The 22,883-nt window shown below is 53.4% G+C and overlaps 19 non-coding genes across 19 annotated transcripts; 12 read left to right on the top strand and 7 right to left on the bottom strand.

The window, feature by feature from the left end:
* Positions 1-2,315: 2,315 nt before the first annotated feature.
* Positions 2,316-2,388, top strand: trnaf-gaa (transfer RNA phenylalanine (anticodon GAA)). The gene has a single exon. It is a non-coding gene; the product is annotated as a tRNA-Phe (tRNA).
* A 109-nt stretch (positions 2,389-2,497) lies between these two features.
* trnav-aac (transfer RNA valine (anticodon AAC)) lies at positions 2,498-2,570 on the top strand. The gene has a single exon. It is a non-coding gene; the product is annotated as a tRNA-Val (tRNA).
* A 1,340-nt stretch (positions 2,571-3,910) lies between these two features.
* On the top strand, positions 3,911-3,983 carry trnav-cac (transfer RNA valine (anticodon CAC)). The gene has a single exon. It is a non-coding gene; the product is annotated as a tRNA-Val (tRNA).
* A 621-nt stretch (positions 3,984-4,604) lies between these two features.
* On the bottom strand, positions 4,605-4,676 carry trnad-guc (transfer RNA aspartic acid (anticodon GUC)). The gene has a single exon. It is a non-coding gene; the product is annotated as a tRNA-Asp (tRNA).
* Positions 4,677-5,700: 1,024 nt separating this feature from the next.
* On the top strand, positions 5,701-5,773 carry trnaf-gaa (transfer RNA phenylalanine (anticodon GAA)). Its single transcript has one exon. It is a non-coding gene; the product is annotated as a tRNA-Phe (tRNA).
* A 109-nt stretch (positions 5,774-5,882) lies between these two features.
* Positions 5,883-5,955, top strand: trnav-aac (transfer RNA valine (anticodon AAC)). The gene has a single exon. It is a non-coding gene; the product is annotated as a tRNA-Val (tRNA).
* Positions 5,956-6,529: 574 nt separating this feature from the next.
* On the bottom strand, positions 6,530-6,601 carry trnah-gug (transfer RNA histidin (anticodon GUG)). The gene has a single exon. It is a non-coding gene; the product is annotated as a tRNA-His (tRNA).
* A 694-nt stretch (positions 6,602-7,295) lies between these two features.
* On the top strand, positions 7,296-7,368 carry trnav-cac (transfer RNA valine (anticodon CAC)). Its single transcript has one exon. It is a non-coding gene; the product is annotated as a tRNA-Val (tRNA).
* A 621-nt stretch (positions 7,369-7,989) lies between these two features.
* On the bottom strand, positions 7,990-8,061 carry trnad-guc (transfer RNA aspartic acid (anticodon GUC)). Its single transcript has one exon. It is a non-coding gene; the product is annotated as a tRNA-Asp (tRNA).
* Positions 8,062-9,085: 1,024 nt separating this feature from the next.
* trnaf-gaa (transfer RNA phenylalanine (anticodon GAA)) lies at positions 9,086-9,158 on the top strand. The gene has a single exon. It is a non-coding gene; the product is annotated as a tRNA-Phe (tRNA).
* A 109-nt stretch (positions 9,159-9,267) lies between these two features.
* Positions 9,268-9,340, top strand: trnav-aac (transfer RNA valine (anticodon AAC)). Its single transcript has one exon. It is a non-coding gene; the product is annotated as a tRNA-Val (tRNA).
* Positions 9,341-9,914: 574 nt separating this feature from the next.
* On the bottom strand, positions 9,915-9,986 carry trnah-gug (transfer RNA histidin (anticodon GUG)). Its single transcript has one exon. It is a non-coding gene; the product is annotated as a tRNA-His (tRNA).
* Positions 9,987-10,680: 694 nt separating this feature from the next.
* On the top strand, positions 10,681-10,753 carry trnav-cac (transfer RNA valine (anticodon CAC)). The gene has a single exon. It is a non-coding gene; the product is annotated as a tRNA-Val (tRNA).
* Positions 10,754-11,374: 621 nt separating this feature from the next.
* On the bottom strand, positions 11,375-11,446 carry trnad-guc (transfer RNA aspartic acid (anticodon GUC)). The gene has a single exon. It is a non-coding gene; the product is annotated as a tRNA-Asp (tRNA).
* Positions 11,447-12,469: 1,023 nt separating this feature from the next.
* trnaf-gaa (transfer RNA phenylalanine (anticodon GAA)) lies at positions 12,470-12,542 on the top strand. The gene has a single exon. It is a non-coding gene; the product is annotated as a tRNA-Phe (tRNA).
* Positions 12,543-12,651: 109 nt separating this feature from the next.
* Positions 12,652-12,724, top strand: trnav-aac (transfer RNA valine (anticodon AAC)). The gene has a single exon. It is a non-coding gene; the product is annotated as a tRNA-Val (tRNA).
* Positions 12,725-13,298: 574 nt separating this feature from the next.
* trnah-gug (transfer RNA histidin (anticodon GUG)) lies at positions 13,299-13,370 on the bottom strand. The gene has a single exon. It is a non-coding gene; the product is annotated as a tRNA-His (tRNA).
* A 680-nt stretch (positions 13,371-14,050) lies between these two features.
* Positions 14,051-14,123, top strand: trnav-cac (transfer RNA valine (anticodon CAC)). Its single transcript has one exon. It is a non-coding gene; the product is annotated as a tRNA-Val (tRNA).
* A 600-nt stretch (positions 14,124-14,723) lies between these two features.
* Positions 14,724-14,795, bottom strand: trnad-guc (transfer RNA aspartic acid (anticodon GUC)). The gene has a single exon. It is a non-coding gene; the product is annotated as a tRNA-Asp (tRNA).
* Positions 14,796-22,883: the final 8,088 nt, after the last annotated feature.

Raw genomic sequence — 22,883 nt, forward strand, 5'->3', positions numbered from 1 at the left:
GCTCTCTCTCCAGAGACCAGCACGCCTGTCATGGACGGAGCAGGAAAGGCGGCGCCACATTCTACAGCCCTCTCCACGCAATCGACGAAATCGGGCTACTGAAGTGGAGAAAATCGCCTCTCCAGAAAGTGCAAATATCATCTTGGAGACTATAAATCCTATTGCCGAAGGTCAGCCCTGTCTACCAGAGTAACCCTCCCACAGCGATGATCAGCTCGTCTCACACGCGAGAAGTTTCGGTTGGAAACAAGCGCCCCCTCTTCTCGCACGTTTTGCACGTTCGAATAGTTTTAATGCGGCTCTTTCGTACACGGTGCTGATCTTTTGGAAAGCAGGAGGCAAAACCGAGTCGAACCGCCTGGGTGAAAACCAGGAACCCTAACCGCTAGACTATATGGCAGCGAACAACCATGCTGTTCCCGGCATCATGCAAGCAAACTACATAAATATGAGAAAAGACGCAAGAGAGTTGTCACTCAGAGTGTCGAAGGGTCTATGTATACTGGGGCTCAGTTGTAATGCAACGTCAGGACTTTTCCGAATTATGTCACACGAAGAGAGCACAGCCTTTTCCGCCCTGCCACGTGTGTATCGGTAACTCGCCGTGATCGTATAAGGGTCAGTACTTTGCGTTGTGGCCGTCCTGATGTACCCCGGTCTCCCGTGTGACAGGTGGGGATACTCGCCACTATACTAACGAGGAAGACATCGCTCTCTGCTTAGTGTGCAAAACACTTACTTGCAGCATTGTGGGTGCTGTGGTTTAAATGCTATTGGTTTGTGAACAGAATACCCCTATCCCAGTGCATTGTGCCACATTAAATAAAAGCAAGAGAAAAAGAGATTCAGAACACAAAGCTGTGTCAGTGTTCTGTGTAAAAAATCGGTTTGAACATCATGGGAGCTGTTTTTAATAAGCTGCTGAGTAAAGAATATTTTAATCTTCCTGCTGTCAGTAGTATTGTGAATATAGTTGACTCTTACCTGAATGAAAACAGGACATAAAGGAAGGGTTTCAGAATTCTGACAAAGCTTTATTCCCGTGCTTACAGTCTGAGTAATTGGAGACTGCGCTATTCTTTTGCCTATGGTCATATATGCGTTTTTTGCATGAAGCCGTATTGAACAGTATTTCTCGCGTTGTGAAGTTGTGTATACAGCGGTCCCCCGGGTTCCAGTTACTGCGTAATTACGCATCGATGAAAAACCGGAGGTTTAAAAAAAGATAATTAGCTCACTGATACTTTGATGTAGAGGCTGTGGAAATATCCACATGTCGTGGTCCTTAAATGCATTTGGTTTGAAGGCGTTCTGTGCTTCCGTTGCGAAGATATGGACAAAAGAATATTCGTGCTTGGTCAAAAAAATATCATATAAATGAAAAAGTAAAGGCTGAGAAAGCATTCACAATGTGTTTTATACACAAGTATTCTCGCGATTCTTAGAGGTTTCGTGTAAACGCTACAGGCGTGGCAAAATCGTTTTCGAACTTCAAGCTAACTTTACCCCGGTAGATACAAATGGGTTGCACAACTTTGAACTAGCAAGTGGAAGAGGGCTAAGCCCCCTCTCTTTTAGCCCAGGTTCGATCTGTCTCCCAGAATCACCAGGGCGCACACACACACACACCCGTGCCGTTGAAGTGCTCTGCTTCATTTCTAAGGGCAACTCAACATTCACTCCTACCCCGAGTGCAGAAAAGACAGCATCCACAGCAACAACAGCTCAGGTCTCTGCACAGGAGCTAAGCTGCCCTCATCTCCTCTGCTCTGCGGCTCCTGCGGAGTGGAGTCCTGCCTGGAGCCGTGTTTGCAGGCGGCGGCTCCCCGCGCCCTGTCTGGGCGTCGTGTCCAAGAGCTCCTGGGAGGAAGAGCGAGCCCTCCCACTCGGGGGCTTTTCCACGGTCTGTGTGAGGAGGGGCGGGTGTGTCCAGTAGCTTATCGAGCGGAAGCCTGGGGCGGCGGAGAGCTGTGATCGTGCAGACCTTGAGGTGTCACCTCTTTGTCTGCTTTCCCGCCCCCCCTCCGCCCAAGCTCTGCTCCAAAGTAGCCCGGCAACCCCTCACACCTGCACGTGTCACAACCTAAGGTGCGGTCATGAGACACCCATGGGGTGTCGTTCTGTTCTTGCTAATTGTTTCCTGCCCGTCGCAGGCAGGAGTCCATACGAGGAAGATGCGCTGGACAGAGCTCAGAGGGCGCAGCTGGGTGGCTTTCCTTCTGAGTGACGTTCCTGCAACACTCTCCCGCTACTCTTGGTGCGCTCATGCCACAACACAGGAAGGCTGGAGCAGGTGGCTGTGGGCTTTGCGCACTGCCGAAATAGCTCAGTTGGGAGAGCGTTAGACTGAAGATCTAAAGGTCCCTGGTTCGATCCCGGGTTTCGGCATTTTGTTTCATCGCGCCCTTTGTTCCTCTCTCCAGCGCCACCTGCCTAAAGTGACGCGTCCCTTTCTCAGCCCGAAACGCAAGCGAGACACCAGCAGCAGTCCCTACAGGTTTCCGTAGTGTAGCGGCTATCACGTTCGCCTAACACGCGAAAGGTCCCCGGTTCGAGACCGGGCGGAAACAGCCTCGTTTTGCACGCTCCTGTACTTCACAGAGGTCTTGAGCGACCGGTCATTTGTTCCCAATGTATTTCCGGTGCCTTCGTGCACTCTTGTACCAAACGCACGTTCCTTCTGTACGCGGAGCCGATCATTTGCAATTGGGCTGTGCCGACAGACCAGGTCGAGCTCTGTCGGCTCAAAAGCAGCGCAGGACCTGCAAGAACAACAGAAAGATTAGCATCCAGCGGGGGCCTCTTAGTGAGCCCAAGAGCTCATCAAGAATCGGCTCCAGCAACAGGGCTGGGCGCATTGTTCCATTCTCCGCCCACTCTCGGTGTAAACAAGTCCCTCCTGGTCTCTGCTTGAAATGCACTTTCCTGCGTTTGCTTTGGTGTAACTGGCTTCCCCTGCATGGGCGAATGTGAAGAAGATCCTTAGTAAGTCATTGAAGAAAACCGAGAAGAGGTCGGAGTGGCCTCTGTCGTTCATCAACGATCCAGTCAGGCAGTACTCCTCTGTAAAGCGCCGTTCGTTCACGTCGATTGGCTTTTTTTTGCCTTCATTCGTGCGAGTAGTAAAAGCAGACGCCCCTATTCTGCCGTGACCCGGATTCGAACCGGGGTTGTTGCGGCCACAACGCAAAGTACTGACCACTATACGGTCACAGCGAGTTACCGAGACACACGCGGCAGGGTGGAAAGGGCTGTGCTCTCTTCGTGTGACATAATTCGGAAAAGTCCTGACGTTGCATTTCAACTGAGCCCCAGTATACATCGACCATTCGACACTCTGAGTGACAATTCTCTTGCGTGTTTTCTCATATTTATGTAGTTTGCTTGCATGATGCCGGGAACAGCATGGTTGTTCGCTGCCATATAGTCTAGCGGTTAGGGTTCCTGGTTTTCACCCAGGCGGTTCGACTCGGTTTTGCCTCCTGCTTTCCAAAAGATCAGCACCGTGTACGAAAGAGCCGCATTAAAACTACTCGAACGTGCAAAACGTGCGAGAAGAGGGGGCGCTTGTTTCCAACCGAAACTTCTCGCGTGTGAGACGAGCTGATCATCGCTGTGGGAGGGTTACTCTGGTAGACAGGGCTGACCTTCGGCAATAGGATTTATAGTCTCCAAGATGATATTTGCACTTTCTGGAGAGGCGATTTTCTCCACTTCAGTAGCCCGATTTCGTCGATTGCGTGGAGAGGGCTGTAGAATGTGGCGCCGCCTTTCCTGCTCCGTCCATGACAGGCGTGCTGGTCTCTGGAGAGAGAGCACGGTCCATCAGCGCACTCCAATAAAGGCACTGGAAGCAGCTGAATCGCATTGGCGAAGCTCAGGGCTGGGCCGCTGGGCACGTCTTACCACCATTTCCGTAGTGTAGTGGTTATCACGTTCGCCTCACACGCGAAAGGTCCCCGGTTCGAAACCGGGCGGAAACAGACATCTTTTGTCGCCAGGCACAAAAGGGGATTGGGGATTCGCCTAGCGCTGTGATCGAACAGACCCACTGGACCCACCTCTTAGTGTGGCAGGATCTGCACAGTGCATGTCACAGCGCATCCTGCTTTCACTTCAAGGCGCGTCCTGATGCACCCCAGTCTCCCGCGTGACAGGTGGGGACAGGTGACAGGTCCTATACTAACGAGGAAGACATCGCTCTCTCCGACCCCCGGCATCGTGTCCCGACCCACCGTGCTGGAAGCCGACGCGTGCTGTGATTCCTTTACGGAGCAGAAATGACAACCGAGGAGCCGAGAGATCATTTCAGCATTTCGCGTCTGAACGGAAAACACAAACGACCAACTCGGAATGACTTGCCTTTGACGCTTCTCAAAGCGTTCTTTGTGCATCGAACAGACCCACTCACCTCTTAGTGTGGCGGGATCTGCACAGTGCATGTCGCAGCGCTTCCTGCTTTCACTTCAATGTGCTTCCTGATGTCGAGTCGACTGCCGTGCGGAGGCTCTGAAAGCGAGAGCAATGAAAAGGTGCACGACGCTGTGAAAGAAAACAGAGAAGTGAAAGGCAGTCATTTCTCTAAGGAGGTGAAAGAAAAGCTACTCCCCGTCGGGGAATCGAACCCCGGTCTCCCGCGTGACAGGCGGGGATACTTGCCACTATACTAACGAGGAAGACATCGCTCTCTCCAACCCCCGCCATCGTGTCCCGACCCTGCATGCTGGAAGCCGACGCGTGCTGTGATCCCTTTACGGAGCAGAAATGACAACCGAGGAGCCGAGAGATCATGTCAGCATTTCGCGTCTGAACGGAAAACACAAACGACCAACTCGGAATGACTTGCCTTTGACGCTTTTCAAAGTGTTCTTTGTGCACGACAACTGCGCCGCCTAGCAGATACAAAGGGGTTGTACAACTTTGAACTAGCAAATGGAAGAGGGCTAAGCCCCCTCTCTTTTAGCCCAGGTTCGATCTGTCTCCCAGAATCACCAGGGCGCACACACACACACACCCGTGCCGTTGAAGTGCTCTGCTTCATTTCTAAGGGCAACTCAACATTCACTCCTACCCCGAGTGCAGAAAAGACAGCATCCACAGCAACAACAGCTCAGGTCTCTGCACAGGAGCTAAGCTGCCCTCATCTCCTCTGCTCTGCGGCTCCTGCGGAGTGGAGTCCTGCCTGGAGCCGTGTTTGCAGGCGGCGGCTCCCCGCGCCCTGTCTGGGCGTCGTGTCCAAGAGCTCCTGGGAGGAAGAGCGAGCCCTCCCACTCGGGGGCTTTTCCACGGTCTGTGTGAGGAGGGGCGGGTGTGTCCAGTAGCTTATCGAGCGGAAGCCTGGGGCGGCGGAGAGCTGTGATCGTGCAGACCTTGAGGTGTCACCTCTTTGTCTGCTTTCCCGCCCCCCCTCCGCCCAAGCTCTGCTCCAAAGTAGCCCGGCAACCCCTCACACCTGCACGTGTCACAACCTAAGGTGCGGTCATGAGACACCCATGGGGTGTCGTTCTGTTCTTGCTAATTGTTTCCTGCCCGTCGCAGGCAGGAGTCCATGCGAGGAAGATGCGCTGGACAGAGCTCAGAGGGCGCAGCTGGGTGGCTTTCCTTCTGAGTGACGTTCCTGCAACACTCTCCCGCTACTCTTGGTGCGCTCATGCCACAACACAGGAAGGCTGGAGCAGGTGCCTGTGGGCTTTGCGCACTGCCGAAATAGCTCAGTTGGGAGAGCGTTAGACTGAAGATCTAAAGGTCCCTGGTTCGATCCCGGGTTTCGGCATTTTGTTTCATCGCGCCCTTTGTTCCTCTCTCCAGCGCCACCTGCCTAAAGTGACGCGTCCCTTTCTCAGCCCGAAACGCAAGCGAGACACCAGCAGCAGTCCCTACAGGTTTCCGTAGTGTAGCGGCTATCACGTTCGCCTAACACGCGAAAGGTCCCCGGTTCGAGACCGGGCGGAAACAGCCTCGTTTTGCACGCTCCTGTACTTCACAGAGGTCTTGAGCGACCGGTCATTTGTTCCCAATGTATTTCCCGTGCCTTCGTGCACTCTTGTACCAAACGCACGTTCCTTCTGTACGCGGAGCCGATCATTTGCAATTGGGCTGTGCCGACAGACCAGGTCGAGCTCTGTCGGCTCAAAAGCAGCGCAGGACCTGCAAGAACAACAGAAAGATTAGCATCCAGCGGGGGCCTCTTAGTGAGCCCAAGAGCTCATCAAGAATCGGCTCCAGCAACAGGGCTGGGCGCATTGTTCCATTCTCCGCCCACTCTCGGTGTAAACAAGTCCCTCCTGGTCTCTGCTTGAAATGCACTTTCCTGCGTTTGCTTTGGTGTAACTGGCTTCCCCTGCATGGGCGAATGTGAAGAAGATCCTTAGTAAGTCATTGAAGAAAACCGAGAAGAGGTCGGAGTGGCCTCTGTCGTTCATCAACGATCCAGTCAGGCAGTACTCCTCTGTAAAGCGCCGTTCGTTCACGTCGATTGGCTTTTTTTTGCCTTCATTCGTGCAAGTAGTAAAAGCAGACGCCCCTATTCTGCCGTGACCCGGATTCGAACCGGGGTTGTTGCGGCCACAACGCAAAGTACTGACCACTATACGATCACAGCGAGTTACCGAGACACACGCGGCAGGGCGGAAAGGGCTGTGCTCTCTTCGTGTGACATAATTCGGAAAAGTCCTGACGTTGCATTTCAACTGAGCCCCAGTATACATCGACCCTTCGACACTCTGAGTGACAACTCTCTTGCGTGTTTTCTCATATTTCTGTAGTTTGCTTGCATGATGCCGGGAACAGCATGGTTGTTCGCTGCCATATAGTCTAGCGGTTAGGGTTCCTGGTTTTCACCCAGGCGGTTCGACTCGGTTTTGCCTCCTGCTTTCCAAAAGATCAGCACCGTGTACGAAAGAGCCGCATTAAAACTACTCGAACGTGCAAAACGTGCGAGAAGAGGGGGCGCTTGTTTCCAACCGAAACTTCTCGCGTGTGAGACGAGCTGATCGTCGCTGTGGGAGGGTTACTCTGGTAGACAGGGCTGACCTTCGGCAATAGGATTTATAGTCTCCAAGATGATATTTGCACTTTCTGGAGAGGCGATTTTCTCCACTTCAGTAGCCCGATTTCGTCGATTGCGTGGAGAGGGCTGTAGAATGTGGCGCCGCCTTTCCTGCTCCGTCCATGACAGGCGTGCTGGTCTCTGGAGAGAGAGCACGGTCCATCAGCGCACTCCAATAAAGGCACTGGAAGCAGCTGAATCGCATTGGCGAAGCTCAGGGCTGGGCCGCTGGGCACGTCTTACCACCGTTTCCGTAGTTTAGTGGTTATCACGTTCGCCTCACACGCGAAAGGTCCCCGGTTCGAAACCGGGCGGAAACAGACATCTTTTGTCGCCAGGCACAAAAGGGGATTGGGGAGTCGCCTAGCGCTGTGATCGAACAGACCCAGTGGACCCACCTCTTAGTGTGGCAGGATCTGCACAGTGCATGTCACAGCGCATCCTGCTTTCACTTCAAGGCGCGTCCTGATGCACCCCAGTCTCCCGCGTGACAGGTGGGGACAGGTGACAGGTCCTATACTAACGAGGAAGACATCGCTCTCTCCGACCCCCGGCATCGTGTCCCGACCCACCGTGCTGGAAGCCGACGCGTGCTGTGATTCCTTTACGGAGCAGAAATGACAACCGAGGAGCCGAGAGATCATTTCAGCATTTCGCGTCTGAACGGAAAACACAAACGACCAACTCGGAATGACTTGCCTTTGGCGCTTCTCAAAGCGTTCTTTGTGCATCGAACAGACCCACTCACCTCTTAGTGTGGCGGGATCTGCACAGTGCATGTCGCAGCGCTTCCTGCTTTCACTTCAATGTGCTTCCTGATGTCGAGTCGACTGCCGTGCGGAGGCTCTGAAAGCGAGAGCAATGAAAAGGTGCACGACGCTGTGAAAGAAAACAGAGAAGTGAAAGGCAGTCATTTCTCTAAGGAGGTGAAAGAAAAGCTACTCCCCGTCGGGGAATCGAACCCCGGTCTCCCACGTGACAGGCGGGGATACTTGCCACTATACTAACGAGGAAGACATCGCTCTCTCCAACCCCCGGCATCGTGTCCCGACCCAGCATGCTGGAAGCCGACGCGTGCTGTGATCCCTTTACGGAGCAGAAATGACAACCGAGGAGCCGAGAGATCATGTCAGCATTTCGCGTCTGAACGGAAAACACAAACGACCAACTCGGAATGACTTGCCTTTGACGCTTTTCAAAGTGTTCTTTGTGCACGACGACTGCGCCGCCTAGCAGATACAAAGGGGTTGTACAACTTTGAACTAGCAAATGGAAGAGGGCTAAGCCCCCTCTCTTTTAGCCCAGGTTCGATCTGTCTCCCAGAATCACCAGGGAGCACACACACACACACCTGTGCCGTTGAAGTGCTCTGCTTCATTTCTAAGTGCAACTCAACATTCACTCCTACCCCGAGTGCAGAAAAGACAGCATCCACAGCAACAACAGCTCAGGTCTCTGCACAGGAGCTAAGCTGCCCTCATCTCCTCTGCTCTGCGGCTCCTGCGGAGTGGAGTCCTGCCTGGAGCCGTGTTTGCAGGCGGCGGCTCCCCGCGCCCTGTCTGGGCGTCGTGTCCAAGAGCTCCTGGGAGGAAGAGCGAGCCCTCCCACTCGGGGGCTTTTCCACGGTCTGTGTGAGGAGGGGCGGGTGTGTCCAGTAGCTTATCGAGCGGAAGCCTGGGGCGGCGGAGAGCTGTGATCGTGCAGACCTTGAGGTGTCACCTCTTTGTCTGCTTTCCCGCCCCCCCTCCGCCCAAGCTCTGCTCCAAAGTAGCCCGGCAACCCCTCACACCTGCACGTGTCACAACCTAAGGTGCGGTCATGAGACACCCATGGGGTGTCGTTCTGTTCTTGCTAATTGTTTCCTGCCCGTCGCAGGCAGGAGTCCATGCGAGGAAGATGCGCTGGACAGAGCTCAGAGGGCGCAGCTGGGTGGCTTTCCTTCTGAGTGACGTTCCTGCAACACTCTCCCGCTACTCTTGGTGCGCTCATGCCACAACACAGGAAGGCTGGAGCAGGTGGCTGTGGGCTTGGCGCACTGCCGAAATAGCTCAGTTGGGAGAGCGTTAGACTGAAGTTCTAAAGGTCCCTGGTTCGATCCCGGGTTTCGGCATTTTGTTTCATCGCGCCCTTTGTTCCTCTCTCCAGCGCCACCTGCCTAAAGTGACGCGTCCCTTTCTCAGCCCGAAACGCAAGCGAGACACCAGCAGCAGTCCCTACAGGTTTCCGTAGTGTAGCGGCTATCACGTTCGCCTAACACGCGAAAGGTCCCCGGTTCGAAACCGGGCGGAAACAGCCTCGTTTTGCACGCTCCTGTACTTCACAGAGGTCTTGAGCGACCGGTCATTTGTTCCCAATGTATTTCCGGTGCCTTCGTGCACTCTTGTACCAAACGCACGTTCCTTCTGTACGCGGAGCCGATCATTTGCAATTGGGCTGTGCCGACAGACCAGGTCGAGCTCTGTCGGCTCAAAAGCAGCGCAGGACCTGCAAGAACAACAGAAAGATTAGCATCCAGCGGGGGCCTCTTAGTGAGCCCAAGAGCTCATCAAGAATCGGCTCCAGCAACAGGGCTGGGCGCATTGTTCCATTCTCCGCCCACTCTCGGTGTAAACAAGTCCCTCCTGGTCTCTGCTTGAAATGCACTTTCCTGCGTTTGCTTTGGTGTAACTGGCTTCCCCTGCATGGGCGAATGTGAAGAAGATCCTTAGTAAGTCATTGAAGAAAACCGAGAAGAGGTCGGAGTGGCCTCTGTCGTTCATCAACGATCCAGTCAGGCAGTACTCCTCTGTAAAGCGCCGTTCGTTCACGTCGATTGGCTTTTTTTTGCCTTCATTCGTGCGAGTAGTAAAAGCAAACGCCCCTATTCTGCCGTGACCCGGATTCGAACCGGGGTCGTTGCGGCCACAACGCAAAGTACTGACCACTATACGATCACAGCGAGTTACCGAGACACACGCGGCAGGGCGGAAAGGGCTGTGCTCTCCTCGTGTGACATAATTCGGAAAAGTCCTGACGTTGCATTTCAACTGAGCCCCAGTATACATCGACCCTTCGACACTCTGAGTGACAACTCTCTTGCGTGTTTTCTCATATTTATGTAGTTTGCTTGCTTGATGCCGTGAACAGCATGGTTGTTCGCTGCCATATAGTCTAGCGGTTAGGGTTCCTGGTTTTCACCCAGGCGGTTCGACTCGGTTTTGCCTCCTGCTTTCCAAAAGATCAGCACCGTGTACGAAAGAGCCGCATTAAAACTACTCGAACGTGCAAAACGTGCGAGAAGAGGGGGCGCTTGTTTCCAACCGAAACTTCTCGCGTGTGAGACGAGCTGATCATCGCTGTGGGAGGGTTACTCTGGTAGACAGGGCTGACCTTCGGCAATAGGATTTATAGTCTCCAAGATGATATTTGCACTTTCTGGAGAGGCGATTTTCTCCACTTCAGTAGCCCGATTTCGTCGATTGCGTGGAGAGGGCTGTAGAATGTGGCGCCGCCTTTCCTGCTCCGTCCATGACAGGCGTGCTGGTCTCTGGAGAGAGAGCACGGTCCATCAGCGCACTCCAATAAAGGCACTGGAAGCAGCTAAATCGCATTGGCGAAGCTCAGCGCTGGGCCGCTGGGCACGTCTTACCACCGTTTCCGTAGTGTAGTGGTTATCACGTTCGCCTCACACGCGAAAGGTCCCCGGTTCGAAACCGGGCGGAAACAGACATCTTTTGTCGCCAGGCACAAAAGGGGATTGGGGATTCGCCTAGCGCTGTGATCGAACAGACCCACTGGACCCACCTCTTAGTGTGGCGGGATCTGCACAGTGCATGTCACAGCGCATCCTGCTTTCACTTCAAGGCGCGTCCTGATGCACCCCAGTCTCCCGCGTGACAGGTGGGGACAGGTGACAGGTCCTATACTAACGAGGAAGACATCGCTCTCTCCGACCCCCGGCATCGTGTCCCGACCCACCGTGCTGGAAGCCGACGCGTGCTGTGATTCCTTTACGGAGCAGAAATGACAACCGAGGAGCCGAGAGATCATTTCAGCATTTCGCGTCTGAACGGAAAACACAAACGACCAACTCGGAATGACTTGCCTTTGACGCTTCTCAAAGCGTTCTTTGTGCATCGAACAGACCCACTCACCTCTTAGTGTGGCGGGATCTGCACAGTGCATGTCGCAGCGCTTCCTGCTTTCACTTCAATGTGCTTCCTGATGTCGAGTCGACTGCCGTGCGGAGGCTCTGAAAGCGAGAGCAATGAAAAGGTGCACGACGCTGTGAAAGAAAACAGAGAAGTGAAAGGCAGTCATTTCTCTAAGGAGGTGAAAGAAAAGCTACTCCCCGTCGGGGAATCGAACCCCGGTCTCCCGCGTGACAGGCGGGGATACTTGCCACTATACTAACGAGGAAGACATCGCTCTCTCCAACCCACGGCATCGTGTCCCGACCCAGCATGCTGGAAGCCGACGCGTGCTGTGATCCCTTTACGGAGCAGAAATGACAACCGAGGAGCCGAGAGATCATGTCAGCATTTCGCGTCTGAACGGAAAACACAAACGACCAACTCGGAATGACTTGCCTTTGACGCTTTTCAAAGTGTTCTTTGTGCACGACGACTGCGCCGCCTAGCAGATACAAAGGGGTTGTACAACTTTGAACTAGCAAATGGAAGAGGGCTAAGCCCCCTCTCTTTTAGCCCAGGTTCGATCTGTCTCCCAGAATCACCAGGGCGCACACACACACACACCCGTGCCGTTGAAGTGCTCTGCTTCATTTCTAAGTGCAACTCAACATTCACTCCTACCCCGAGTGCAGAAAAGACAGCATCCACAGCAACAACAGCTCAGGTCTCTGCACAGGAGCTAAGCTGCCCTCATCTCCTCTGCTCTGCGGCTCCTGCGGAGTGGAGTCCTGCCTGGAGCCGTGTTTGCAGGCGGCGGCTCCCCGCGCCCTGTCTGGGCGTCGTGTCCAAGAGCTCCTGGGAGGAAGAGCGAGCCCTCCCACTCGGGGGCTTTTCCACGGTCTGTGTGAGGAGGGGCGGGTGTGTCCAGTAGCTTATCGAGCGGAAGCCTGGGGCGGCGGAGAGCTGTGATCGTGCAGACCTTGAGGTGTCACCTCTTTGTCTGCTTTCCCGCCCCCCTCCGCCCAAGCTCTGCTCCAAAGTAGCCCGGCAACCCCTCACACCTGCACGTGTCACAACCTAAGGTGCGGTCATGAGACACCCATGGGGTGTCGTTCTGTTCTTGCTAATTGTTTCCTGCCCGTCGCAGGCAGGAGTCCATGCGAGGAAGATGCGCTGGACAGAGCTCAGAGGGCGCAGCTGGGTGGCTTTCCTTCTGAGTGACGTTCCTGCAACACTCTCCCGCTACTCTTGGTGCGCTCATGCCACAACACAGGAAGGCTGGAGCAGGTGGCTGGGGGCTTTGCGCACTGCCGAAATAGCTCAGTTGGGAGAGCGTTAGACTGAAGTTCTAAAGGTCCCTGGTTCGATCCCGGGTTTCGGCATTTTGTTTCATCGCGCCCTTTGTTCCTCTCTCCAGCGCCACCTGCCTAAAGTGACGCGTCCCTTTCTCAGCCCGAAACGCAAGCGAGACACCAGCAGCAGTCCCTACAGGTTTCCGTAGTGTAGCGGCTATCACGTTCGCCTAACACGCGAAAGGTCCCCGGTTCGAGACCGGGCGGAAACAGCCTCGTTTTGCACGCTCCTGTACTTCACAGAGGTCTTGAGCGACCGGTCATTTGTTCCCAATGTATTTCCGGTGCCTTCGTGCACTCTTGTACCAAACGCACGTTCCTTCTGTACGCGGAGCCGATCATTTGCAATTGGGCTGTGCCGACAGACCAGGTCGAGCTCTGTCGGCTCAAAAGCAGCGCAGGACCTGCAAGAACAACAGAAAGATTAGCATCCAGCGGGGGCCTCTTAGTGAGCCCAAGAGCTCATCAAGAATCGGCTCCAGCAACAGGGCTGGGCGCATTGTTCCATTCTCCGCCCACTCTCGGTGTAAACAAGTCCCTCCTGGTCTCTGCTTGAAATGCACTTTCCTGCGTTTGCTTTGGTGTAACTGGCTTCCCCTGCATGGGCGAATGTGAAGAAGATCCTTAGTAAGTCATTGAAGAAAACCGAGAAGAGGTCGGAGTGGCCTCTGTCGTTCATCAACGATCCAGTCAGGCAGTACTCCTCTGTAAAGCGCCGTTCGTTCACGTCGATTGGCTTTTTTTTGCCTTCATTCGTGCGAGTAGTAAAAGCAGACGCCCCTATTCTGCCGTGACCCGGATTCGAACCGGGGTCGTTGCGGCCACAACGCAAAGTACTGACCACTATACGATCACAGCGAGTTACCGAGACACACGCGGCAGGGCGGAAAGGGCTGTGCTCTCTTCGTGTGACATAATTCGGAAAAGTCCTGACGTTGCATTTCAACTGAGCCCCAGTATACATCGACCCTTCGACACTCTGAGTGACAACTCTCTTGCGTGTTTTCTCATATTTATGTAGTTTGCTTGCTTGATGCCGTGAACAGCATGGTTGTTCGCTGCCATATAGTCTAGCGGTTAGGGTTCCTGGTTTTCACCCAGGCGGTTCGACTCGGTTTTGCCTCCTGCTTTCCAAAAGATCAGCACCGTGTACGAAAGAGCCGCATTAAAACTACTCGAACGTGCGAGAAGAGGGGGCGCTTGTTTCCAACCGAAACTTCTCGCGTGTGAGACGAGCTGATCATCGCTGTGGGAGGGTTACTCTGGTAGACAGGGCTGACCTTCGGCAATAGGATTTATTGTCTCCAAGATGATATTTGCACTTTCTGGAGAGGCGATTTTCTCCACTTCAGTAGCCCGATTTCGTCGATTGCGTGGAGAGGGCTGTAGAATGTGGCGCCGCCTTTCCTGCTCCGTCCATGACAGGCGTGCTGGTCTCTGGAGAGAGAGCACGGTCCATCAGCGCACTCCAATAAAGGCACTGGAAGCAGCGGAATCGCATTGGCGAAGCTCAGCACTGGGCCGCTTGGCACTTCACTGTTTCCGTAGTGTAGTGGTTATCACGTTCGCCTCACACGCGAAAGGTCCCCGGTTCGAAACCGGGCGGAAACAGACGTCTTTTGTCGCCAGGCACAAAAGGGGATTGGGGATTCGCCTAGCGCTGTGATCGAACAGACCCACTCACCTCTTAGTGTGGCGGGATCTGCACAGTGCATGTCACAGCGCATCCTGCTTTCACTTCAATGCGCGTCCTGATGTACCCCAGTCTCCCGCGTGACAAGTGGGGACAGGTGACAGGTCCTATACTAACGAGGAAGACATCGCTCTCTCCGACCCACCGTGCTGGAAGCCGACGCGTGCTGTGATTCCTTTACGGAGCAGAAATGACAACCGAAGAGCCGAAAGATCATTTCAGCATTTCGCGTCTGAACGGAAAACACAAACGACCAACTCGGAATGACTTGCCTTTGACGCTTCTCAAAGCGTTCTTTGTGCATCGAACAGACCCACTCACCTCTTAGTGTGGCGGGATCTGCACAGTGCATGTCGCAGCGCTTCCTGCTTTCACTTCAATGTGCTTCCTGATGTCGAGTCGTGTGCCGTGCGGAGGCTCTGAAAGCGAGAGCAATGAAAAGGTGCACGACGCTGTGAAAGAAAACAGAGAAGTTAAAGGCAGTCATTTCTCTAAGGAGGTGAAAGAAAAGCAAGTTACTCCCCGTCGGGGAATCGAACCCCGGTCTCCTGCGTGACAGGCGGGGATACTTGCCACTATACTAACGAGGAAGACGTCGCTCTCTCTGACCCCCGGCATCGTGTCCCGACCCAGCGTGCTGGAAGCCGACGCGTGCTGTGATCCCTTCACGGAGCAGAAATGACAACCGAGGAGCCGAGAGATCATTTCAGCATTTCGCGTCTGAACGGAAAACACAAACGACCAACTCGGAATGACTTGCCTTTGACGCTTTTCAAAGCGTTCTTTGTGCACGACGAATGCGCCGCCTAGCAGCAACAGGGGTTTATGGCAGGAAAGGGGGTTAACTGATAAGGATTCCAGATGCGAGGGGGCATAATCTTAAACTGACCATTTGGCCAGGGTCTCTTAACTGGCCAAATATCATGACCCCCCCCTTACCATAACACCGAATGACGTCTGAAGCAGCTAGGAAGGACTATGTAACCTAAAAGTTTGTACCGGCACATCGAACAATACTTCCGTTTTGTTGTTTCTTGCGGGAAACAAGACTTCGGCTTTATTGTTCCTTGCGTGCAATACAGTCATCTGTTTTACTTCATCTCGGGATCCAGAACCTTATTCCTTCTGTTACAACAAATTTGGCGTAGTCGGCGGATGCTCCAGAAGGCGCAGAACTTCCCATCCGCAGGAGAGACGGTCAGCGCTCACATTACTAAGAGGTAAGGACTCCTCTTTTTTTTAAAAAAAAGTCCCGACTCTCTCTGATCGATTGGGAAGTCTCTGCTCCCTGCGAGAATCGCCTGAGATGACGGAGTAAACGTGAGTTCCTGAATTCCTCTGGCCCGGGGAAGACACCGGTGTATGTAATGGGTGGTTTGCTGCAAGCCCAGAATTTGGTCTGGCAGGCGGTCCGCGGTATTGTGTACAGGCGTTCGAAGCTGGTGTAGGCGTCCCACACCGACAGATTGAAGAAACTGAGTCTCTTTAGTCTGAAGGGAGTGTCTCACACTGACAGGCCGGAGGAACTGAGTCTCTTTAGTCTGAAGGGAGTGTCTCACACTGACAGATTGAAGAAACTGAGTCTCTTTAGTCTGAAGGGAGTGAACCCAGGTGCCCTGTGCTGAGCCAGGATCAGGGTGGAGTGGCGATTGCCATGATCCGGCGAGCACAAAGCTTCATCAGCTGCCCTTTGCCACAGGAGGTAAGAGGATGTCCAGTGATGACGTGCTTCCCTGTCCATCGTGGCAGTGAACAGGTCCTGGTTACAGGATCTCTAAAAAAGGGAATAAAGACTGAAATCAGATCCGACCCACCATGCTGCCACGGCCACGGTGCACTGCCCAGTGAAAGTGGCAGCCTGTCCCTAGACTGTGGGTGGAAACTGGAGCACCTGGAGGAAACCCCCACAGACCAGGGAGAGAACATGCAAACTCCACACAGACAGCACCCACACCCCAGGTCCAGCACTGTGAAGCACTCCCGACGATGCGGAAGGGCTTTTACAAATGAGTGTGTAACTCACACTGGTGCCCAGGATGGCCTGCTACCGGAACGCAACCTAATTTTCTTCATGCAGTTTGTTCGAAGCGGTTCACAGGAGCTGGAGGTGAGGACTGAGCTGGGGTCCAGTGTGCGAGAGTGACTGCTGATGTCACGTGTGTGTGTGTGTGTGTGTGTGTCTGGATCATTGTGAGCACCATCAGGTTTGTGTATTTGTTTAAACAAGAGGACGTCTCTGTACGGGTCTGACTCTGTGTGAAGGTGCAGCTCTAACTGTGTCTATCTCTCTAGCTGTGAGCGCCTGTCTATCTCTACAATGCATGAGGGGCTAAATCTGCCTCCGAGAACCCGACTTTTCAGAAGAAAAATCTATGAAAAGGCACGGCCTGGCCCTCTTCTCTTGCTCCCGACGTATAACACACTGGGGGATGAAGCTGGTGTCTTCAGCTGTAACCCTAGCTATTTATGCAAACAGCTCTTTTATGAAAAGCAGCTCTAGGCCTAGACAAGAGGAACAGATAAAACAAATCTTGGACTTATGACTTATTCAAAGCAGACTGAGTGCTGCTATACTGTATGTAGGAGCCAGAGATGAAGAATGAGCTATTTAAGGAAATCAGGAGTGTGAGGGAGGGACTGTGTGCTTTTCCTCCCAAAAGAGAAGGCTTGTGGTTCTTTATGCTTTTCTGCACAGGCTGCCAACGTTTGGGTTCTTGGTTTGAATGCTCGAGTTGTCAGGCTGGCGTTTTTTGTTCCTGTTGGAGCCCATAATTGTGAACAAGGCGCTTGAGGACGTCTCTGTGCGGGTGTGTGTTTGTAATGACGTGTGTGTGCCTCTCTGTTTCAGTATAAAAAATGCATTTAAGACATTCAGCCTTTTCATGTTCCTAATATTCTTTCTTTCTCGACAATAATAACTAAGGTGGCTGCTGGAAGAGGTGTTAATGGGGCCAGCAGGGGGTGCTCACCCTGCGGTCTGTGTGGGTCCTAATGCCCCAGTCTAGTGATGTGGACACTGGACTGTAAACTGGCGCCGTCCTTCGGATGAGACGTAAAACCGAGGTCCTGACTCTCTGTGGTCATTAAAAATCCCAGGGTGTTTCTCGAAAAGAGTAAGGGTGTAACCCCGGTGTCCTGGCCAAATTTCCCATTGGCCCTTACCAATCATGGCCTCCTAATAACCCCCATTTATGAATTGGCTTCATTACTCTGCTCTCCTCCCCACTGATAGCTGGTGTGTGGGGAGCGTTCTGGTGCACTACGGCTGCCGTCGCATCATCCAGGTGGATGCTGCACATTGGTGGTGGTGGAGGGGAGTCCCCATGTCCTGGAAAGCGCTTTGAGTGGAGTGTCCAGAAAAGCACTATATAAGTGTAAGCAATTATTATTCATTATAATGTAATAAGTCAATTTTTTCTCACCCCTCCATTGCAAGGCATACACAGCACAAACACCAGGAACAATTATCTCAGAAGCCAGTTAACCTCCCAAAAGAAATAAAAGGTGTTAAAAGTAAGTATCTCCTTTAGGTGAGGACAGACTGGATCAAACAAAAACAACATTTGAAGTGAATTGCAAATGTATTGAGTTGTGATGCAATTGTAACTTGAACCTAACATGACTGGGGCGAGCATTTTTGAAATTGCATTTTCACAGCTGAAATACAAAATGAAGCTGATCGCAGTCCAAACTCAAGGTATTGTTGTAAAACTAAATATTCAACATGTTTCTACCTGTCCCTTTTCAGCTCACTCGGAAGTCCATAGCCTGCAGCCTGGTGCCTCTCTCTCTCTCCCTCTCCACACTGCTGGTCCAGTGGAGGTGCTGTTTGATCCTGCAGGATCTGTCCAGTCTCGTATAGTCTTACTGAGCAGCGCAGGGCTCCCTGGCCCCAGGTACGAACAGTGAGTGTCAGTGCAGAACAGCTCTCTGACACTCCGCTCCCTCACTCCAGCTGATCAGGGCAACTACACAGAGAGAGACCTTAAGGGAAGCAGTATCAGCACTGTGATCGTCACTGTGGGTGGTAAGCAGGTCTACAGTAGGGTCACTAGAGGGCTCTATATTCTTGACAGAGTGTGTTCTTATATCATCCTCTGTCCTGATCGTCTTTCAGCTCACAGAGACACTGTCACCCTGCAGCCTGAAGCCTCTCTGTCTGTCCCTCTGTTCACTGGAGAGCCAGTTGAGGTGCCGTTTGATCCTGCAGGAGGTGGAAACTGGACCTCAGTGTGTTCTGTCCAGAGCAGCACAGCCAGCTGTGTCCCCCAGTATAGTTTTTTATTTTTATTTTTGATGATTAGCCATATATTGATTACAATATTGTACATAATGTATAATTTGAACTCGATATTTTTCAGGAGTGAATGATTGTATATTTTCAGAATAAATTTCTAAACCAAATTATTGTCCCTCGATCTCTGTCTCTCTCTCGCCCTGCTGTCTGTCTGTCCCTGCCTCTCTGTCTCTCTCTTTCAGCCCCGTCTGTCAGTCTGTCTGTCCCTCGATCTGTCTCTCTCTCTCTCCTTCCTCTCTCTCTCTCGGTTTGTTTGTCCCTCAATCTCAATCTTTCTCTTTGCCCGCTGTCTTTCTGTGCCTTTGTCTCTGTCTCTCTCTCCTTCCTTTCTGTCTGTCTCTCTGTCTGTCCTGCGTTGTCCCAGCTGGGCCTGTCTCCCTGACTCTCTGCCTTCAGCTCTGTTCGCCGATGTCCCACCAGCCCGTCTCTCTCTCAGCCTGTCTCTTGACTTGCAGGAGGAAGAGGAGGTGGAGACAGCTCCTCCGGCAGGAGAGAGGAAGAAGGTCAGTGCTGGTCCCACCCTGCCTCCTGTCCTGTCTGTGGTGGAGTTTCGCCGTCTTGTCTGTCCCTGGGTCTCAGTGTCTCTCTCTCTTTCAGCCCTGTCTGTCAGTGTCTCTCTCCTCCTCCTCTCTGTCCTCAGTGTGTCTCTCTCCTCCTCCTCTCTGTCCTGTGGTGTCCAGTCAGTGTGTCTCTCTCCTCCTCCTTTCTGTCCTGTGGTGTCCAGTCAGTATGTCTCTCTCCTCCTCCTCTCTGTCCTGTGGTGTCCAGGCAGTGTGTCTCTCTCCTCCTCCTCTCTGTCCTGTGGTGTCCAGGCAGTGTGTCTCTCTACTCCTCCTCCTCTCTGTCCTGTGGTGTCCAGTGGGTCAGTATTAGTGGGCTACACCCAGGCTCACTCACCGCGAGTGTGATCTCAGCAGAGTCTCTGTGCTCTTGGGACACTTGACTCACCTGTCTCTCTCTTCCTCTCCCTGTGCTGTCCCTCTCCTGCCCCCTCTCTCCCTCCTCGGACTCCAGCTGGAGGAGGTCCAATCAGCACCTCCTGTGAGACAGAAGAATTAGAAGGTGGGTAATGCTCTGATCCTCTCTTTACTCTTGTCCAGTGTCCAGTCAGTGTCCAGTCAGTGTGTCTGTATGAACCCCTCTCTCTCAGTGCAGTGTTCATGTACTGGAGTGTTCAGTCAGTGTGTCTGTATGAACCCCTCTCTCTCTCAGTGCAGTGTTCATGTACTGGAGTTTCCAGTTGTGTGTCTGTATGAACCCCTCTCTCTCTCTCAGTGCAGTGTTCATGTACTGGAGTGTCCAGTCCGACTCTTAACGTGACTCTCCTGTCTCTGCTTCAGAAGCGCTGGTGCGTCTTTTTAAACTCCCTGAGCTGCGTGTCGGTGGAGAGCGATGATCAGGACGAGCTGATGGAGGCGGTGGAGACTGTAGGTCAGGAGAGGAAGAGCGAGGGAGAGGAGGAGCAGGCTGCCGGGAAAGACAAGAAGAAGAAGAGGAGGTGCAGGTGAGCAGACAGGGGGGCGCCGCCCGGTCGTGTCTGTGATTCAAGGAAGAGTCAAGCAAGTCTCCTCTTGCTGTTTGATGTCATGGTGACGTCTGTGTCTGTGTCCCTCACACCTGCAATAACAATATTCTTTCTAGGTTCCTTTCCTGGTTCTGTGCCAGCTAAGATCGGAGTCGCCTTCCCCACCAAGGACTGGACTGGACTGGACTGGAGCTGAGGGACACCAGACTGGACTGGACTGGAGCCAAGGGACACCAGACTGGACTGGACTGGAGCTGAGGGACACCAGACTGTGCTGGACCGAAGCTGAGAGACCCCAGACTGCACTGGACCGGAGCTGAGGGACACCAGACTGGAATGGACTGGAGCTGAGGGACACCAGACTGTGCTGGACCGAAGCTGAGGGACCCCAGTCTGGACTGAAGCTGAGGGACCCCAGACTGTGCTGGACCGAAGCTGAGGGACCCCAGTCTGTGCTGGACTGAAGCTGAGGGACACCAGACTGGACTGGACTGTAGCTGAGGGACCCCAGACTGGACTGGACCGGAGCTGAGGGGCCCCAGACTGGACTGGACCAAAGCTGAGGGACCCCAGTCTGTGCTGGACCGAAGCTGAGGGACCCCAGTCTGTGCTGGACTGAAGCTGAGGGGCCCCAGACTGGACTGGACCGAAGCTGAGGGACCCCAGTCTGTGCTGGACCGAAGCTGAGGACCCCAGTCTGTGCTGGACTGAAGCTGCGGGGCCCCAAACTGGACTGGACTGAAGCTGAGGGACCCCAGTCTGGACTGAAGCTGAGGGACCCCAGACCCCAGTCTGGACTGAAGCTAAGGGACCCCAGACTGGACTGTGGAAAACTTTCACATTATCTCCACCTGAGTCCTCAGATCGTCTGCATGACCTTGTATTATTAAGTATTATTTTAAGGTCCTGTGATGATTGTAAGATGGGGGGGGGGGGGGGTCACTAAATAAACCCTTGACATTAATCTGTATTGTAATTTTTGTTCTTTTGTTAAGCATCAATAAAAAAATTAAAAAAAAATCTGTTTAGCTTTTGTTTTTTTCCCTCCCCCCCGAAACTAACGAACAGAGTCTGTCCTTCTCTTTCATCCCGGAGAGTTTGTGGTTGACGGATTGAGGCCGAGAGCCCTCGTCGTCGGCGTGCCACCAGTTGGGGGGGATATAGCAGGGGGTTATCGTGTCCAATACTCCTTGAAACGGGACAGATTTCAAGCCACCTCCGTCTGAAGAGCAGGAAGTCGACCACGAAGTCCAGGGTGTCCTAGGAAACTCTTTAGTCCTCGTTTGCCCAGCAGCCATCTCATCCTGCAGCTCCCAGCTGGCAGCCCCCTCCCCACTGGAGCCCAGCAGGTGGGAGCCTGGTCAGTACCTGGAGGGGAGACTCCTGGGAAAAACTGAGGTTGCTGCTGGGAGAGGTGTTAGTAGGGCCAGCAGGGGGCGCTCACCCTGCGGTCTGTGTGGGTCCTGATGCCCCAGTATAGTGACGGGGACACTGGACTGTAAACAGGCGCTGTCCTTCGGATGAGACGTCAAACCGAGGTCCTGACTCTCTGTGGTCATTAACAATCCCGGGGTGTTTCTGGAGGACAGTAGGGGTGTTACCCCAGTGTCCTGGCCTGATTCCCCCCCTGGTCTTGACCCATCATGGCCTCCTAATCACCCCCCCCTCTCTGAACTGGCTCCATCCCTCTGCTCTCCTCCCCACTGAGAGCTGCTGTGTGCTGAGCGGACTGGAGCATCATCCAGGTGGGGGCTGCACACTGGGGGGGCTGGAGGGGATCCCCCTGACCTGGGAAGAGCTCTGAGTGGAGTGTCCAGAACTGGACCGGGGACACAGACCCCTGGACTTACTGGAACGGGGACACAGACCCCTGGACTGACTGGACCGGGGACACAGACCCCTGGACTGACTGGACCAGAGTCACAGACCCCCGGACTGACTGGATCAGAGTCACAGACCCCCGGACTGACTGGACCAGAAACTGCCTGGGATAAATCAGTGAATCGATCTGTCAGATCAGCCAACCCTCTGACAACCCAGCAAGCAATTAGATCAGTCAAAATGTCAATGATCAATTAATCAGTCTGGGCTGTCAAATGATTTTTTAAAAGCTCTCCCTGCAAAACCAAAGTCAGCTCTCCCACTGGTTTCTGGAGTTGGTGCTGAACTAACGTCTTTCATTCATTCCCAGACTAAACAACATCCAGCACCACCACTCCTGCTCCCACAAGTCACATTGAGTATGGCTGGAACACCACTTCAAGGGTGTGCACTGGGAACACTGGGTATCCTCTGAACACTGGGCATGCACTGAGAACACTGAGTATCCTCTGAACACTGGGCGTGCACTGGGAACACTGGGTATCCTCTGAACACTGGGCATGCACTGGGAACACTGGGTATCCTCTGAACACTGGGGGTGCACTGGGAACACTGCGTATCCTCTGAACACTGGGCGTGCACTGGGAACACTGCATATCCTCTGAACAGTGGGGGTGCGCTGGGAACACTGAGTATCCTCTGAACACTGGGAACACTGGATATCCTCTGAACACTGGGTGTACACTGTGAACACTAGGAGTGCGCTGGGCATCCTTTGAACACTGGGAGTGCTCTGGGCATCCTGTGAACACCGGGAGTGCTCTGGGCACCCTCTGAACACCGGATTAACTGAACCGATCAATTAATCAGTCTGGGCTGTCAAACGATTTTTTAAAAGCTCTCCCTGCAACACCAAAGTCAGCTCTCCACCTGGTGTCTGGAGCTGGTGCTGAACTAACGTCTTTCATTCATTCCCAGACTTAAGAACATCCAGCACCACCACTCCTGCTCCCACAAGTCACAGTGAGTATGGCT

The sequence above is a fragment of the Lepisosteus oculatus genome, chromosome 14 (genome assembly GCF_040954835.1).
Source record: "Lepisosteus oculatus isolate fLepOcu1 chromosome 14, fLepOcu1.hap2, whole genome shotgun sequence".
NCBI lineage: Eukaryota > Metazoa > Chordata > Actinopteri > Semionotiformes > Lepisosteidae > Lepisosteus > Lepisosteus oculatus.